This window comes from Sciurus vulgaris, assembly GCF_902686455.1.
Source record: "Sciurus vulgaris genome assembly, chromosome: 11".
In the NCBI taxonomy this organism is placed as follows: domain Eukaryota; kingdom Metazoa; phylum Chordata; class Mammalia; order Rodentia; family Sciuridae; genus Sciurus; species Sciurus vulgaris.
The window spans coordinates 83,027,471-83,043,561 of NC_136472.1; the positions used below are offsets into that span (position 1 = coordinate 83,027,471).

The 16,091-nt window shown below is 39.4% G+C and overlaps 1 protein-coding gene across 10 annotated transcripts in view; it reads right to left on the reverse strand.

Moving 5' to 3' along the window:
- The window catches only part of SYTL2 (synaptotagmin like 2), a 110,017-nt gene extending 101,216 nt beyond the window's left edge, over positions 1–8,801 (reverse strand). For 5 of the 10 annotated variants that reach the window (XM_079105524.1, XM_079105532.1, XM_079105530.1 and 2 more), the window contains exon 1: positions 8,636–8,783. The gene's annotated coding sequence lies outside the window, so the exon portion shown is untranslated. Of the gene's footprint in view, positions 1–8,635 lie in introns of all 10 variants that reach the window. The other 5 variants (XM_079105528.1, XM_079105526.1, XM_079105527.1 and 2 more) reach the window with 2 other exon arrangements.
- Positions 8,802–16,091: the final 7,290 nt, after the last annotated feature.

The window sequence follows — 16,091 nt, forward strand, 5'->3', positions numbered from 1 at the left end:
ATGACATAAAAAGTCTTTGATCTTAATAAATCTATCACTACAAATCAACTTCATTTTTATTCAAGTTCTTCATTGTATTCCCTGTGTCAAATATGTGATGCCACAAAACAAAATGTGATAGGAATCTTCTAGAAATAAAGCTTAAGGAAAGATGGCTTGCAAGTTCTCCAGAGTTACATTTCAGGTATTCTCATTCCAGGCAGAGTTGTCTCTTAACTACAGCAATGAGCCACTGACTCCTCAGGCCATGTTGTGGTAGGAGAACATGATTTTTTTTCCTGGAAGAGTATGTCAAGTCCATCATTTCATCCCCATGGTAATAGAAATATATTCAGGTTTCTTTGAATAGTCTCAGTTTTAAATACTACTATGAGCCTTATGCCAAAAAAATATGTCTCAACACAGGATTCAGAAAGCACAAACATAACATCTTTCCTCTGAAGAACTCAGCTCAAAAAGGGCAGACTACATAGGAGAAGTGCAGAGGCTTTTGTGTCAAAGTAAATAACCTGAGTTCAAGCAATTTGTCATGTACTAACTCTGTGATCTACAGCAAGGTAATTAACTTGTCTGTGCTTTCATTTCTTCATCAGTAAAATGGATAAATATCATCTACTTCAGAGAGCTGTCCTGCCAATTAGACGAACAAGGAACTGACACATAGTACATACTCAATAGACAATAAGTATTCTGTTTATTACTGTGTTCTTGTGATTATTTGTAGCATCTCCAAAAGGAATGGAAAAAAAGATTACATTTTTGCTTTTCTAAAAAAATTACACAAATGATATGACTTACCTAATGTAAATAGAATTATTACTTAGCCTTGTAACCACAACTTTAGTTACTATATTCCAGGGCAGTATTGATTCTTAAATAGGTCACTCAGTTGCTAACTCAACATTTTGTAGTCTAGTTTGCCCCCAGATATTTCCTGAAATATTTAAGCTTCCTTAATGATTACTATCTCTCCATAACAACAACAACAAAAACCTTTTTGCAACAAGGTCATTTCCAAGAATTATTTTGTGTGGTCAAAACACCAGCCAAATTCTGAATTTTTATTCTGCATCTAGAACTCAGTTTGCAGGTACCTGATTTCATGAACAAGAGAGCTGAATGCTATTAGGGTACAAATAGGATAGGAGCTCACCATATATCTTCTGATGATCCAAAGCATGAACCCTGCAGTCAGATTGCCTATGTTAAAAGTCTCTGTTCTCCCTCTTATTAGCTATGTCACCTCAGGTAAATTACTTATCTGTGCCTCAATTTCCTCATCACAAAATGGGAACAGTAACAGTACCAACACAGCATTAATAATAGACTATTGTGATTAAATAAATTGAGGTAGGTACAATGTTTAGAATAACACGATATATACAGTAAGTGCTCAGTAAATGTCAGACATCAGTGTCACTCACTTGCATACAGGGTTGAAAAGGAATCTGAAGCAAATAGATAAAATACAATATGTCACATTAGCAACCAAATACATCTCAAACTAGGTAAATGCTTTTAAAGTAACTGAGGAAGATGAATCCCACATAACCAATTATTACTCGTAGATGCCATCAGGGCAGTAGATCCATAGCAATTGCATTCTGAATGAGTATTGTTTTAATTATTCATAAGTTACCATGAATATATCACACATAAAATGAAGTTAATTCAGAAATGGACCCAGATAAGAATGAGGTGAATCCTTGGTCAACCACCCAGCAACAGTATCTGTTTTTGCTGGTTTTCATTAGATGACTTCATCCAAGCCTTTTAACAACCTTGTGAGGCAGGTATGATTATTTCCTTTTTACACACACATGGAAATTATAGACTAAGATAATAGTTGCAGACTTGGGGATAGCGAAGGTCTCCCTGAAGATGGCCCAGGGTTGAAGAACTGAAACGATACATTCTAAAAAGAACCATATTGAAAATTAAAACCTTCTACTTCTAAAATGCAAATGACTAGTCTAAAACCAACAGTGGTAAAGAATTTGCCTTAAAGAATTCAACTTGCCACAGCTGTCTTCCTGCCAACATGGATCATGGACACAGAGGGAGCAGGAATTGTCAGGGTACAGTTCTGACTGAGCAACTTAGTCTGGTCTGAGATCCAGCCCATGCCCTCAGCCTTACAAGCCCTGTGTTTTAATCAAGTGACTCAGCCAGTGACAGGAAAGCCCAGGCGCCTGTGGCCATGAGTAATGGCGGCACAAAGCACATCTGTCTGATCAGAAGCTCATGTGTCAGTTTTGTCAAGAATGACAACAAAACAATGCTTCTGTAAAGGAAAAAGAAATGTCTATTCACCCAGAAGTCAAGTGATGCCTGGTTTTCTCCTTCAAGCTCAGAATGCAAATTTGTGGAATTGTTTACTAGATCTTATGCTCATCCCACCTTCAAAAGCATTTTTTTTTTATTTTTACAGACTGCATTTTGATTTATTGTACACAAATGGGGTACAACTTTTCATTTCTATGATTGTGCACAATGTAGATTCATACCATTTGTGTAATCATACATAGACATAGGGTAATGATGTCTGTCTCAGTCTACCATTTTTTATGCCCCTGCCCCCTCCTCCCTCTCATTTCCCTCTACATAATCTAAAGTTCCTCTATTCTTCTCTCACCCCCCATCCCCCCACCCCCATTATATATCATCGTCCACTTATCTGGGTAAACATTTGGCCTTTAGTTTTTTGGGATTGACTTATTTCACTTAGCATGATATTCTCCAATTCCATCCATTTATCTGCAAATGCCATAATATTATTATTCTTTATAGCTGAATAATATTCCATTGTGTATATGTACCATAGTTTCTTTATCCATTCATCTGTTGAAGGGCATCTAGGTTGGTTCCACAATCTAGCTATTGTGAACTGAACTGCTATAAACATTGATGTATGCTAATTTTAAGTCCTTTGGGTATAAACCGAGGAGTGGGATAACTGGGTCAAAAGGTGGGTCCATTTCAAGTTTTCTGAGGAATTTCCACACCAGAGGGACTGCACCAATTTGCAACTCCACCAGCAATGTAAAAGTGCCTTTTTCCCCACATCCACACCAACATTTATCATTGTTTGTGTTCTTGATAATAGCAATTCTAATTGGAGTAAGATGAAATTTTAGAGTTGTTTTAATTTGCATTTCTCTAATTACTAGATATGTTGAACACTTTTTCATATATTTATTAATTGCCTGTATATATCTTCTTCTGTAAATTGTCTATCCAGTTCCTTAGCCCATTTATTGATTGGGTTCTTTGGATTTTTAGTGTAAAGTTTTGTAAATTCTTTATAAATTTTGGAGATTCCTCGATGTATTTGTAGAAAGAAGACATCTAGGAATAATAAGCCAAATCTATTTCTACCAGTAGGTACAAAGTATCTAGAAAGTATGACGTTAGGAAACGCTTTTATTTTGGCCTTCTTTTATCTCTATTATCAATATGAAGGATAATGCATAGGGAAGTGTTTCCGCAGGTTGTACATAAAGAAATCTCTGTGACCATCAGAGGGACATTGCACCATATTTCAGCAGACTTCATTTCAGAGAACGATTAATTTCATTCTTTCATTTATTTATTTATTATTTAATTTAAAAACCTTTACTTAGTTCCCACTGAGTGCCAGAAACTTTGCCAGGCTGAGAATGCAGCATTAAATTACACAGTTCAAGCCCTCAGGGACTCAATCTTTTCCCAAATCGGTCTTTTCATCTCGTTCCTATTCCAACCACAGCTGCATACCCCTGTGTTCTGTATCATCTTCCCCTCTTCCAGTGCTGAACCACTCGAGAATGAGATCATGTGCCTCTCCCACATTTTACAAAAGTTCTAACACAAGGCCAAGTGCCTGAGGGACACTAAGTACTGTATTTAGTGACTTGAGAGGCAAATACTCAGTACAATGTATGCTTTATTACCATAAAAAACCTGCTTTTTCTCTATATTTCTATACACCCACCTTTCCACAAATTGTCCCTAAACAGTCCTCTCTTCTAACATTATAAGAGGTTTTAGAAATAGCAACAAATGAACAACTCCTCTCAATGATCTGTGGAAGGCAGTCAGGTGGGAAGATCTTTAGAAAATCATTAGGGGATCACCAAAAGCTCAAAGCAACAAAAAGTGGGTACATTTTCTGACACCCGAGTTGTCTTAGATGTGATAATTCTCTACCAGATTTCTATTTGGTAAGAAATGAATAATTTAAAAACGACCCAGAATGAGATTTTTAAGACTGGAAAGAACCTCATCTGATCCAAATCCCTAACTTAACAGTTAAGAAAGCAAAGCTCACATTTGTGACTAAACCTAATTTGTGCAACTTGTCTTTGACAGATGCAGAGATAAAAGCCAAACCAACTACTTCTCAATGCAAGGTCCAGAGCTGCCAGGAGCAGGGTGCATGCCGGAGAGACTCCTTAAGGCAATGGCTGCTGGTGCTTATCATCTCTCACCCCACCAATGGGCACAATGCCTTTTAATCTATCTTACTGCTTCCTCCTAGCATGCCTTCTGCCTTGCTTAAGGCAACTAGAGACAATGCTCAGGAACTCCTTGTGCAAATGAGTAACTTCCTTGGATGGCAAGCCTGACTTTGCCCTGTAAAATGCAACTACCCTATTCAGGATTGTGTTGAAAATCAGCAAGATATTAGCCAGCAAGGAATTCAACAATGTTTGAAGAAAACTTGGGGTAGAGCTCCAAAATAGGGTTTATATCATAATTAAGTCCTATTAATGTAAGGATTGGATTCCAGAATTTCATAGTCTGACAGGGCTTTTCAACTTTCTACGTTTAAACACTTTTATTAATAGCAAACATTCTAGCATGCAATTCAAATAAATAGTTACACCTGACATTTTGTCCTCACATGACTCTGGTAGAGCAAAGTAGTACTATAGTTTGGATGTGAAATGTCCCCCAATGGCCCACTGGCCACCAATCTGTGGCACTAGGGGGAAGTAGTGGGGCCTTCATAGAAGACAGGTCACTGGAGGTGTGCCCTTGATTGGGATATTGAAATCCTGGCCCCCTCCTCTCTGATTCTTGAATGCCATGAAGTGAGCAGTTTCCCCCACCATACACTCCAACCATGATAAACTGCCTGGCCACAGGCCCAACAGCAACAAAGCCAACAATCCATGGACCTAAACCCAAGCCAAATAAATCTTTCCTCCTATAAGTTGATTATCTAAGGTATTTTGTCACAGTGATGGAAAGCTAAAACACATTATCTCCAATTTACAGAAGATGAAATCAGTTCAGAGAAGCAACCTGTGCTACCCAAGGTCACAGGGATTAAAATATGATGCTGGAACAATAATATTATTCAAGATTGTCTCCTCATTTTGCAGATGAACTTTTGAATTTTCTACCCAAATTTTACACATCAACAACACTAACGAGCAACCTTTACTATTTTATTTGAAACATTTAGCAAGGTGCACAGCGTGGCCCTGCAACTTCAGCAGTAGCCCCACAGTCTGACACTTGTCTCTGCTGGAAACTAAATGACACAGGGGAACTATGGGGGATGGAAAGGTTTGGGGCTCAGAAACAGAATTAACCTTTATGGTGCTTTTAATTATTCTTAATTTATTCTCTGCATTCTTTCAAAAATAATATGAGATGGTTCTAGCTCTGATAAGATTTCAATCAAACTAAGGGCTATATTCATTTTTTTTTTAAATTTACTCACAAAGACAAGATTTGGAAAACTGTATCTCAAGTTTTGAATCAGTTATTTCTGCGTATAGATGTATTGATTTTATCATTATTATTGTTAATAGTATTCTCATTATTTCTGCCTTTCAATATTTTCTGTATTATTACTTCATTATTACTATAGTTCATCTTTTTTCTGCAGTAAATACACACACTTTTGATAACAGAGAACAATACAGGCTACTTTTATCTTTTAAAACATATTCCTTGTTCTGAAAAACCAAGAGAAAGGACTGTGTGCTCTCCCAGGGCAGGAAGAAGCTGTCACTGTGAACCAGTGAATGGAAAATGCCAATGATACTCTTAAGCTCCCAGACCAAAACCTCTGCCCTGCTTCTCCACTGGGTCCCCTCAAACACTAAAAATATGAAACAATCTGCCAGGACATCAATTTTACTCAAATATTTTTTGGGAAAACTTTTTTATATATTTAAACTGAGATTCACATATCATAAAATCAAATTTTCAAAAATGGCATAAGTCCTTAAAACATTTTTAAGGTGCTGGAGCCAATCTGAACTACATCCCAACATCCCAGGAGGATTTGTTAGTCTTCTTTCCTGTTAGGGTCTCTTCCATAGAGAAGTTTGGGGAGTCCTAAGATAAACAATACCACCTTGAGCTGGGGATATAGCTCAGTTGGCAGAGTGCTTACCTTGCAAGTAGAAGGTCCTGGGTTCAATTCCCAGTACTTCAAAAGAAAAAAAAAAAAAAGGATAAACAGTATCATCTTCTTTTCTTTGAGAGAGTGACCTTATCAATATTAAGTCACTTTTCAGGTTGGGGGAACCACAAAGACAAATTTCTCTTAGTGTACTGTTTCTTTAAAAATTATTTATAAAACAGGTGGCAGCAAACTTTTTCCCAGGGAAGTCTGGAAGCGCACAGGAGCACAGTTCTCCCTCACCCAAGGGGGAGAACCACCTGGCTTAGCATAACTGTTTTGGAGGACAGGGCCCAGGCTGCCCCTATGCTGCCTCACATTTAAACAGGGCAGCAGACCATGCTTCACAAGGTGCTAATTCATTCATTCCACAAATGTTTATTGAGTGAAGCCTGAAAAAGGCTTCTTAGGGGACAGCAGGATCATTCACAAGCCAACGGTCAGGTCTAACGGATCAGATGTGGACAATTAATCTTTCATTAGACCCCAAGCCACTTCTAGGAAAAAGCAAACAGGGCCCCTACCCCACCCACACAAGAGCAGCTGGGCCGGATCAAGCAGGAATTTTAGAACAGAACTGCTAAGAGAAAGGAAGGCAGTCACTGAAGTCCCCTGGAATAACCAAAACTCCAGCACTGTAAAGGACACCCCACCTCTAAGACACTTTGAACAGTGAAAGCACCTAGAAAGAGCTCAGTAATACCAGTTGCTTTTTGTTGTTCTAATTTCAAATTGCCATTACTCAAGAAATAAAGAAAGTGGAAAGAACATGGGGTATTGGATATGAATCCCAGTCATGTATGCAACTAATACTAAGAAAAGCAATCCTAAGCTTCAGTTTCTCATCCATAAAGTGGGATAGAGTGCACCATCTCTCATGTGAGTTTGTGAGAATCAAGGACCCATTATATGTAAAAGAGTTCCTGGTTCACAGTAAGTACCCAATAAAAGAAGGTCAACATTTTTCTGTCCTCTTTCCCATACCTTCTCTTCTTCCTGGGCACTCTTGATGGGTTCTGGAATCTGTTTACACCTGGATAGCACCCTTGGGGTGGAGTGGAACAGAAAAACTAGAGGCGAGAGGAAGTTGAAGGGAGGAAACTGCTACAGATCTAAAGAACCCCACCGAAGTGCTCAACAACTTTCACCCATACTCTTCGTGGCTGCTACATCAAGTTGACAGCAGAAGCCACCATACTAGCTGGAATATAGCAGCCCAGAAGGGGAAAGGAAACTAGACAAAAGTTTGAATCCACCCACCTTCCAAAGCCTGTCTTTCTGAAGGCCAGGGTCTTTCTCTGCACATCCCTGCCAGGCTGTATGTGCCAGCGGGCTATGATTCAGTCTGTTTTTCTTTAGACTTCTCTCACAACCCAGAACTGGAGCTTCCTACTGGGGTCACAAATCAGCACTAAATGAAAATAAGGACTTTTTATTGCAGCAGGAAGTGGAACCCCTCAAAAGGGGATTTATAAAGAGAAAAGAACGGAAAGGGAAGAAGGAGGGGGCAGAATGGGTGCAGAGAGACCTACTTCCTATATGCTGATGGAGCCCTATGTTTAGACACTGAAGCAATCAGTTTTCTACTTGAAAGATGATAAATCCCTTTCGTGTGATGTCCAGCACGCCGCGGGACGAAGTCTGGTGTAGGGGGAATAATGCAAAATAAGCTTATTTGCAAATAATGCAAAATCTGCTTATGTTCACAGGAGAAATCTTCAGCCTCTTACCTGCCCGTTCCCCACCTGTAAATGGGGCTTAACGCTCTAATTTTCTTCACCCGAGCACTCGGAGGCTCGTTCGTTACTCTGCAGCCAGTTTCAGTCAGCCCCAAACCCAGGGTCAAAGCACCAGAAAACAGGACACTCCACCAGAACCCCGCCCACCCGGGGACCCCAGCTTCCCTGGAAATCCGCAGCCTGGGCAGCCGCAGGAAGCTCTTGAGTAAAGCTTCTCAGGTGCCAAAACGCCCTTCACGTTCTAGAGCTCAGAAGCCCAAAGAACACCGTTCCATACCAACGCCTTCATTTCACAGAGGAACAGAAACCCAGAGAGGGAAAGAAAGTTGTCCGGATAACACAGTCAATGGACAGAGAAGTCAAAACTAAAACCCGGGCGCGCTCTTTGGGGTCGCCGTCAGGCAAGAAGCGCATCTGGCCGCCTGCCGCTTCTTCTTGACCCCAACCCCGGGCCTGGGGGTCCAAACCCGGCGCCCCGGGCGCTGCGCGTTACCTTCCTCGCTGCTGGGCGCTGCGAGGCTCCCTTCCCGGGCCAGTCACGTCGACTCTGCTCTGCTTGCTTGCGCTAGCCTCGCGACCCAGGTGTCGCCCGGCGGCTGTCAGCCGAGGGCGGCGCGTGCGGGCTCCCCGCGCGGGCGGAGGGCGGTGCGCAGGTCCTTCCCCCAGTCCCAGCGATGCCCCGCCCCGCCCCGCCCCGCCCCGCCCCCGGCGCCGGCCGCTCCCGCCTCCCCGCTTCCCTTCCTTCGGGTGGTCCTGTTCCTGCTGCTTCTCTGTCTTTCTGGCCTCCTCAGGTGTGAGGTGCCCCGAAACAACTTGGTTTTTGCAAAAATGAGAAAGCGGTAGATATAGATATAGATATATAGATATAGATATAGATATATAGATATAGATATATAGATATAGATATATATATAGATATATAGATATAGATATAGATATAGATATATAGATGATATAGATATAGATATATAGATATATAGATTTTTTTTTTAACCTTTGTGTTTTAGTGTGAGTGTAGCCCGAGAGCGTGGAGTGCAAGGTGCTCCCCACCCAAAGAGTGGGGACAGGCACCGTGCTGGAAAAGGGATATGGGAATATAGAACCCAGTGATGGGGGCATGTTGTTTAACCCTCGAAACGTCATTGTATCCTTACGTGTACAGGTTGTTGAAAGGATCAATAAGATGATTCTTTTAAAGTATCTAATTCAATAATATGTGGATTAATGTATACTGCCTGAGCCACCCTACTGGGTGTGCAAACTGGTATGCTCCTGGAAGGTTGCTAATTGGTGGGAAGGAGGAGTGCCTTTAAATACAGCGTTGTATCATGATCAGTTTTTAACAGTTTTTACTGATAATGGGGTTCCAGGCAAACTTCTGAACCTTTATGGCCTTCTCCTTCCTACCGTCTTCCTCACCATCTTCCCAGCTGAGCGTGGCCCGGGTCTACCTTTGGTTCTTCCCAAAGTCTGCCTTCTCTCAGACTTACAAATGCTGATCCCCAAGACCTTATTCCATGCAGGGTGCAGGGCTGCTAACCTGGCCTACAAGTCCCTGCACTATGGGAGTTAAAATGTGTGTTCTGACTTTCACCCAACCTTTGAGAGCATGGCGAGCTGATGGAAGAGCAAAAGAGGATTAAGCCACTCCCCTTGCTTTTCAAAAGACTAATTTGTAAATCATTTCAATTTAGAATTAAGTGCTATACTGGATGTCCAAAAGTGTCACAAGGCAGGTGCACACACACACACTCTGGAGGAAGGGGATAATAGAAGTTTTAATGCTAACGTAACCAAGGTATTTCTTGAAGGAGGGCTACAAGTTACGTTAGATGAAAGAGATGAAAGAACACTGGATGCATCAAGGCTGGTGACGACATGAAGATGCCTGTCACAGGTCATGGCTATTGCCATGTGTGATGCTGAGACAGATGAAACTAAGAAGGCTGGTAAACAGATGCTGGAAGAGTAGCCATCCCTCCCTTGCTGAGGGAAGCAGGCTGCATCCTGTTGGTGATTGCTGCTAGTGAATGACTATAAGCAAGGGAGTGGCAGGATCTTAGATGATTCCAGCACCTCACTTTCATTGTTGATTGCAGGCTCTGGGTGTTGCTCACCTGTGGCTCTTTCCATCTAGGATGGGACTTTGAAAAAGGAACTCAACACTTGCTATTCCCAGTGTCCCTCTGGCCCTGAAAACAAAAACAAGGCCTAACTATTAGGGAAGGTCTCAGGATCCTCATTTCAGACTCTGGGGTAGATAGGGGAGAAATTTTCAGGTAGAGTCTTCTTGGGGTGCTCATCCAAATCTCGTATGGCTCAGACATTAAAAGCTAGATCCCTGATATTGAATGACCAAGATCTAATCACTGGCCCTATTTGCTTCTAATAGGGCCTTACACCAATTACTCATTCTCTCTGTGCCTCAGATTGCTCATCTAAGTAAACAGACGATACTTATGCTCCTCTTTCCGGCTAACTATGAGGGTTAAAATGAGAAAATACATGTGTTTCACACAGTGCCTTGCACAGAGAGTCCTGGCTTGGTTAACATGAACTTATTGAGTCAGCAGTGGCCTGGTCCGCTTCCCTACAGGAGAATGCCACATTTCCAAGTGGTTACCATATAAATAACATTTAAACTTGAGAGAATTCCATGCTGATATTGAAGGGGAAAGAAAGGGAACAGGGACAGTCAGGGCAAGGTTAAATGCCCAAACTTTGGTACTAGCTCCATCACTGACTTGCTGCATAACTTTGGACAAGTCACCAAACCTCTGTTAGTGACTGTTCTATAAAATAGAAATAGTAATACTACATGCCCTATGCAAAGGAGACTTAGCACATTGCCTTGTCTAAGGTAAGTTCTCATTAAATGTGTGTTTACAGTGGCATAATGTTTGAAAGTGAGCTCTTAGAGTTTTTGGAAAGGGAAGTGTAATCTAACAGTAATGTGGAGCAGATAATGAAATCCTAGAAGAAAAGTAAAACTAAGTGAAAGGTTAATGCTGGATCTGTGAAAACTGACTACAATAGGAGAATTATGCTTAGAAATCTACAATTGGAGCATGGGCCTAGAGGAATTTTCTAGGTGTGTGTGAGTTATTTAAATTTGGAACTCTGTCTGAACAAGAGTAAAATTCTGGCACATTTATGAAACAAATAAAATGGAGTATGGTTTGCAGAATCATGTGTGATACTCTATGAGCTGCCCTGCTGGACAGGTGGGATGCCACAGGGCTACTGCTTTCAAATGAGAATCTTGGACTTACTCCTAACACCACACAGCTGTGACTTTGTGGCATCACAGGCACACTGCTAAATTGTTTAGTTTTATCAACTAATTAGTGGGTAGAGATTAATCATTGGAATGGACTAGGTATGGTTCTTTCAAGTTTGAAATACCCTTCCCTCTGTATCTGACTTGAGGAATTCTCATGCATCAAAGCTCAGAAAAAGTGTCACCAGATTTTGCCCTCCTAGATGGAATGAATTAACTTTTGTACCTTCTTTTACTCCCATGGCACATTCCTCAATCATTTTCTTGGCATTGATTTCATTTTGTCTTTAGTTAGTTGTCACAGCATCTTCCTCTCTCCACCAGTATTAAAACTCATCCAATTCCAGAACCTTTCCTCTCTTGCATTTCTTCTCACCACTTCTATCCTCCCCCACCCCATGATTGTACACCACAAGCACTCAATAAATGCTTATTAAGTTGCATTGGCAGGCAAGTCTCTTTTAGTAGATGTATTAGAGCAACATTTTTGCTACCATGGAAAAGTAAAAGAACTTTTAAAAACATGACTTTGTCTTTATGCTATGTGAATTTATAACTTCTTACCCACTAAAAATTGTGGATATTGCTGAAATGCTGTATAATTGCGTCTGGTGTGGTGATGTGGTTAAATGACTTATAGCAGTAGGTATCAAATGTACAGCATTTAGAACACAATTTAGCCACAGTACTGGGTCACTAAAGCAAGAATTTGACTTTCTAAATAATTTGTAAATACTGAATATCTTTAAACTTTTAGAAATACAAAACTTTGGCCTTAAATCAAACTGTGTTAGCAATCTCTCCACAGCCTTTAATAATGTCTTACATTTCTACAAGGCTTTGTAGTTTTCAGAGGCCTTTCACTTTGATTATCTTGTTTGATCTTCACATTGACCCTATGATGTAGGAAGGACTTTTAGTATCTGCATTTCACAGATAAAGATAGGAGGGGCTTGAAAGACTCAAGCCCAAGTCAAATGGAAAACTAGCAACAAAGTTAAAGTTGGAACCCAGAAATCTACTATACCAGAAACATTCCTGATAAACATGAAGATTTTGGCATCATTATTTATAAAGTTCATGAGCAACAATCATATGTAGACATGTGTCTTTTTATTCATGTATATGTATTTTCATTAAAAATTCCTTCAGTAAGTAAAGAAAAACCTTTACAGTGATCACCTCTCTCAAATATGTATAATAATCACTATTAGTACAGTGCCTTTCATCTGTGGATGTCAACATTCATTCCAACATTAGTTATACATTTTTAAACCTCTAGGTTTACTCTATCTGTGTTTTAGAACACAATCTCTTATTTTACTGTTTAAAAAAATGGTACTTCAAAAATTAGACCTACACTTAATTTGAGGTACCTTGTGGGTACGGAGATAATGAAGAATTGTTGTTTTATGGGTAGAGTTTCCATATGGGATGATGAAAAGATTTTGGAGATGGATGGTGTTGATGGTTGCAGAACAAAGTAAATGTATATAATGCCACAGAATTGTATATTTAAAAATAGTTAAAATGGTAAAATTCATGTTTATTTTACCACAATAAAAAAAAGAGAGACCACCTTGGGCCAGGGTGTGGTTCAGTGGTACACCACTAGTCCAGCACACATGAAGGCCTGGGTTCAATCCCTAGTACCACATACACACGTACATACATATATAAATCCACCTTGTTTTATTCACATGAGAGTCTCTGGTGAAAGAACTCATGACAATTTTTGGTCTATCTATTAGTTTTTGAAATTCATTTTGCTTAAGAGCCCCTCTTTACTTACCATGGAAGAGAATACAGTGAAGTGTAGGAAACCCTATATTAACATTTTTTTAGGAATCTAAAGTGGGGCCAGGTGAGGTGGTGCACACCTGTTAATTCCAGCAACTTAGGAGGCTGAGGCAGGATGATCCTGAGTTCAAAACCAGCCTGAGCAATTTAACGAGTCTCTAAGCAACAAAGCGAGACCCTGTCTCTAGGTAAAATATAAAAAGGGCTGGGGATGTGGCTCAGTGATTGAGTGACCCTGTGTTCAATCCCCAGTACCAATAAAAAATAAAAATTTAAAAAAATCCAAAGAAGGGTTTGAGTTTGTATGATACAGTGAGATCCCAGTAGATTCTTATAGCTACAACTAATGGAGTGCTTCCTACGTGCCAGGTATTTGACTAAACACTTTTATAACCATCACTTCATATAAAGCTCTGAGCAGCTCAAAGTAGTTATGGATGAGAAACTGTTATAGAAGGTTAAGTTATTTGCTACACAGCCTGTGCTGGCAGCCACTGACCACATGTAGCTATTGTGCATAGACATGTGACTAGTCTGGATTGAGAAATACTATAAGTATAAAATACACAGAGTATCTCATCTATAATTTGGGTATTGATTAGACACTGAAATGATAATCAACTACAGTATATTCTCAAAATTAATTTTATGTTGCTACTACAACATTTTAAATTAAATATATAGCTCATTTATATTGGACAGGGCTGTTCGAGGCTGACTGAGTTGCATTGTCTACCTGTTTTCCCTCTTGGGAGAAGGGCCATTAACCTCAGTTTTTCATTGTCTCCGTGGCAAATTCTCTCTTCACCTCCTTCCTACCATTGTACTATGTCCAGAGAGGGCCTTTTGAGCTATTTTCAAGACAGAAGAGACATACTGAAAGAGCTAACTTCTGTTTGTTACTCTGCTTTAGAATTGAAAGCAAAGCACAATGATTACAAAATTTTATCATTTCTACTGACTGGGAGTTTGATCCCCTGTTCCTTTTCAAATACAGAGGAATCTCGATTAACCATACACTTCAAGAATGCAGTGCCTTGTGCAGATGAAATATAATTTTGTTTCTTCCCTTGTTTATCTAGTTACTCATTCAGTCATGCATCCATTTCATATTATAAATATTTATTGAATGATCATCATGTACGTGGCATATCATTATGAAAAATTCAAAGATAAACCAGATTAGTGTCTTCTGTTGATTTTCTTTCAAACAATTGCTTTTTATTCTAGCCATTATAGGCAACACAATATAATGAAAGAGCCCTGGACCAGCCTGTGTTGGTAGCCACTAACCACATGTAGCTATAGTCCTGGTTTTATGTGAGATGAGCAGTCTCTTTTCCAAATCTTGTATTTTTCATCTATAAAATTGGAAAGGATAAAAATATACACTTTGCCTATTGTGAAAATAAAATATGATAACGGAAATGGTAGGCAACATGTTACTATTTCTTATTTATTAAAAGACACAAAGTTAGGAGTCAGGAGATTTGGTATCTCTTATGGATCCTGCTAACAACATGGATAAGTCATTTACCCTCTTAGGTCTCAGTGAGTGTCCTTATCTCTACAAGTAAGAGATTGGGCTGCATGCATTTTAAGATCTTTTCCAGTTCAAAATCTCAGATTTTAAGAATTTATGATTTTTAAGGTAATAATTAGTTTACCAGAGTCATATTTATCATATAAATTCTCTAGGCATAGATCTTACAGGATTTAAATATATGAAATACTAGAAACTTAAATTGTGCTTACTTGTATGCAGAAAAATATCTGCTTCAGATGACTATGTAGTGTTTTGTCCTCTGCATCTTTAAATGCCAACAGGAAAAGTAAAAGTATTAAAGACATTAAAAACAACAGATTCAATTATTTATTAATGTATAGGAAACTACTCTAAAACAATGGGTTATTATCCCTAACAATTTTGTGAGTCAAAGTGTCCTACACTGCTCTAGCAACATGGGGTTTCTTATGCAGCTGCATTCAACAAAGAGCATGAATTAATCCTGGCATCATCTGAAAACAGTTGGAACCCCCAACATGGTCCCTCACCTTCCAGGAGTTCTCTTCACACAGCCTCTCCCCATTCTGTAAAATTTTGCATGGCAGCTGGATTCCAGCAGTCAAGTCCCAAATGTGCAAGTATTTGCATCATGCTTGCTAATATTTGTTTGGTCAAAGCACATTTTGGATCAATGTGAGAGGGCGTGGCTATCTGCAAGCAAGTTTCTCTGGGGACCACTGATGCAGTAGTCAACTACCACAAGTACCATTCAACTGCACTCTAGCTAATTGGGATCTCACTCCATCTCTTATGCTCCACCAAAATCATTCCATTCTTTTTTCTGTGCTCTCTGCATACTTCTATTTCTGCGTATGTCACATTACACTTTAATCATCAATTAATATTTCAATCTTTACTCATCAAAATAGAAATTTCCTAAGACACAACGTCTTAAGACACAGACTGTCTAGTATCTAGCCCAGTGTCCCCACGTAGAAGATAGTTAATAACATTGAACCAACAATTGAATTCTTAGGCACTTAACCAAATGCAAAGGATAGATTGTTTGAGATTGAAGCAGAGAAAGGATTCCTAATCTAGGTTCTTTATTTTTACTAACCTCTACTTGAAATTTAGCATTTTCTTCTATTATGTATATAAACAACAAACCAGCAGTAGATGTGACTTTATCACCAATAGAAATCCCAAAATTTTCATATCACATTACAGTTGACTTACAGATATTATAAATATCACAGTTTTAGAGTAATTTGAACAATCAATTTTAATGTATTTGGTTTTCTTTGTAATCCTAGGTATTTCATCTTATTTTGTTTAGAAACATGATTCTGAAAAGTACAT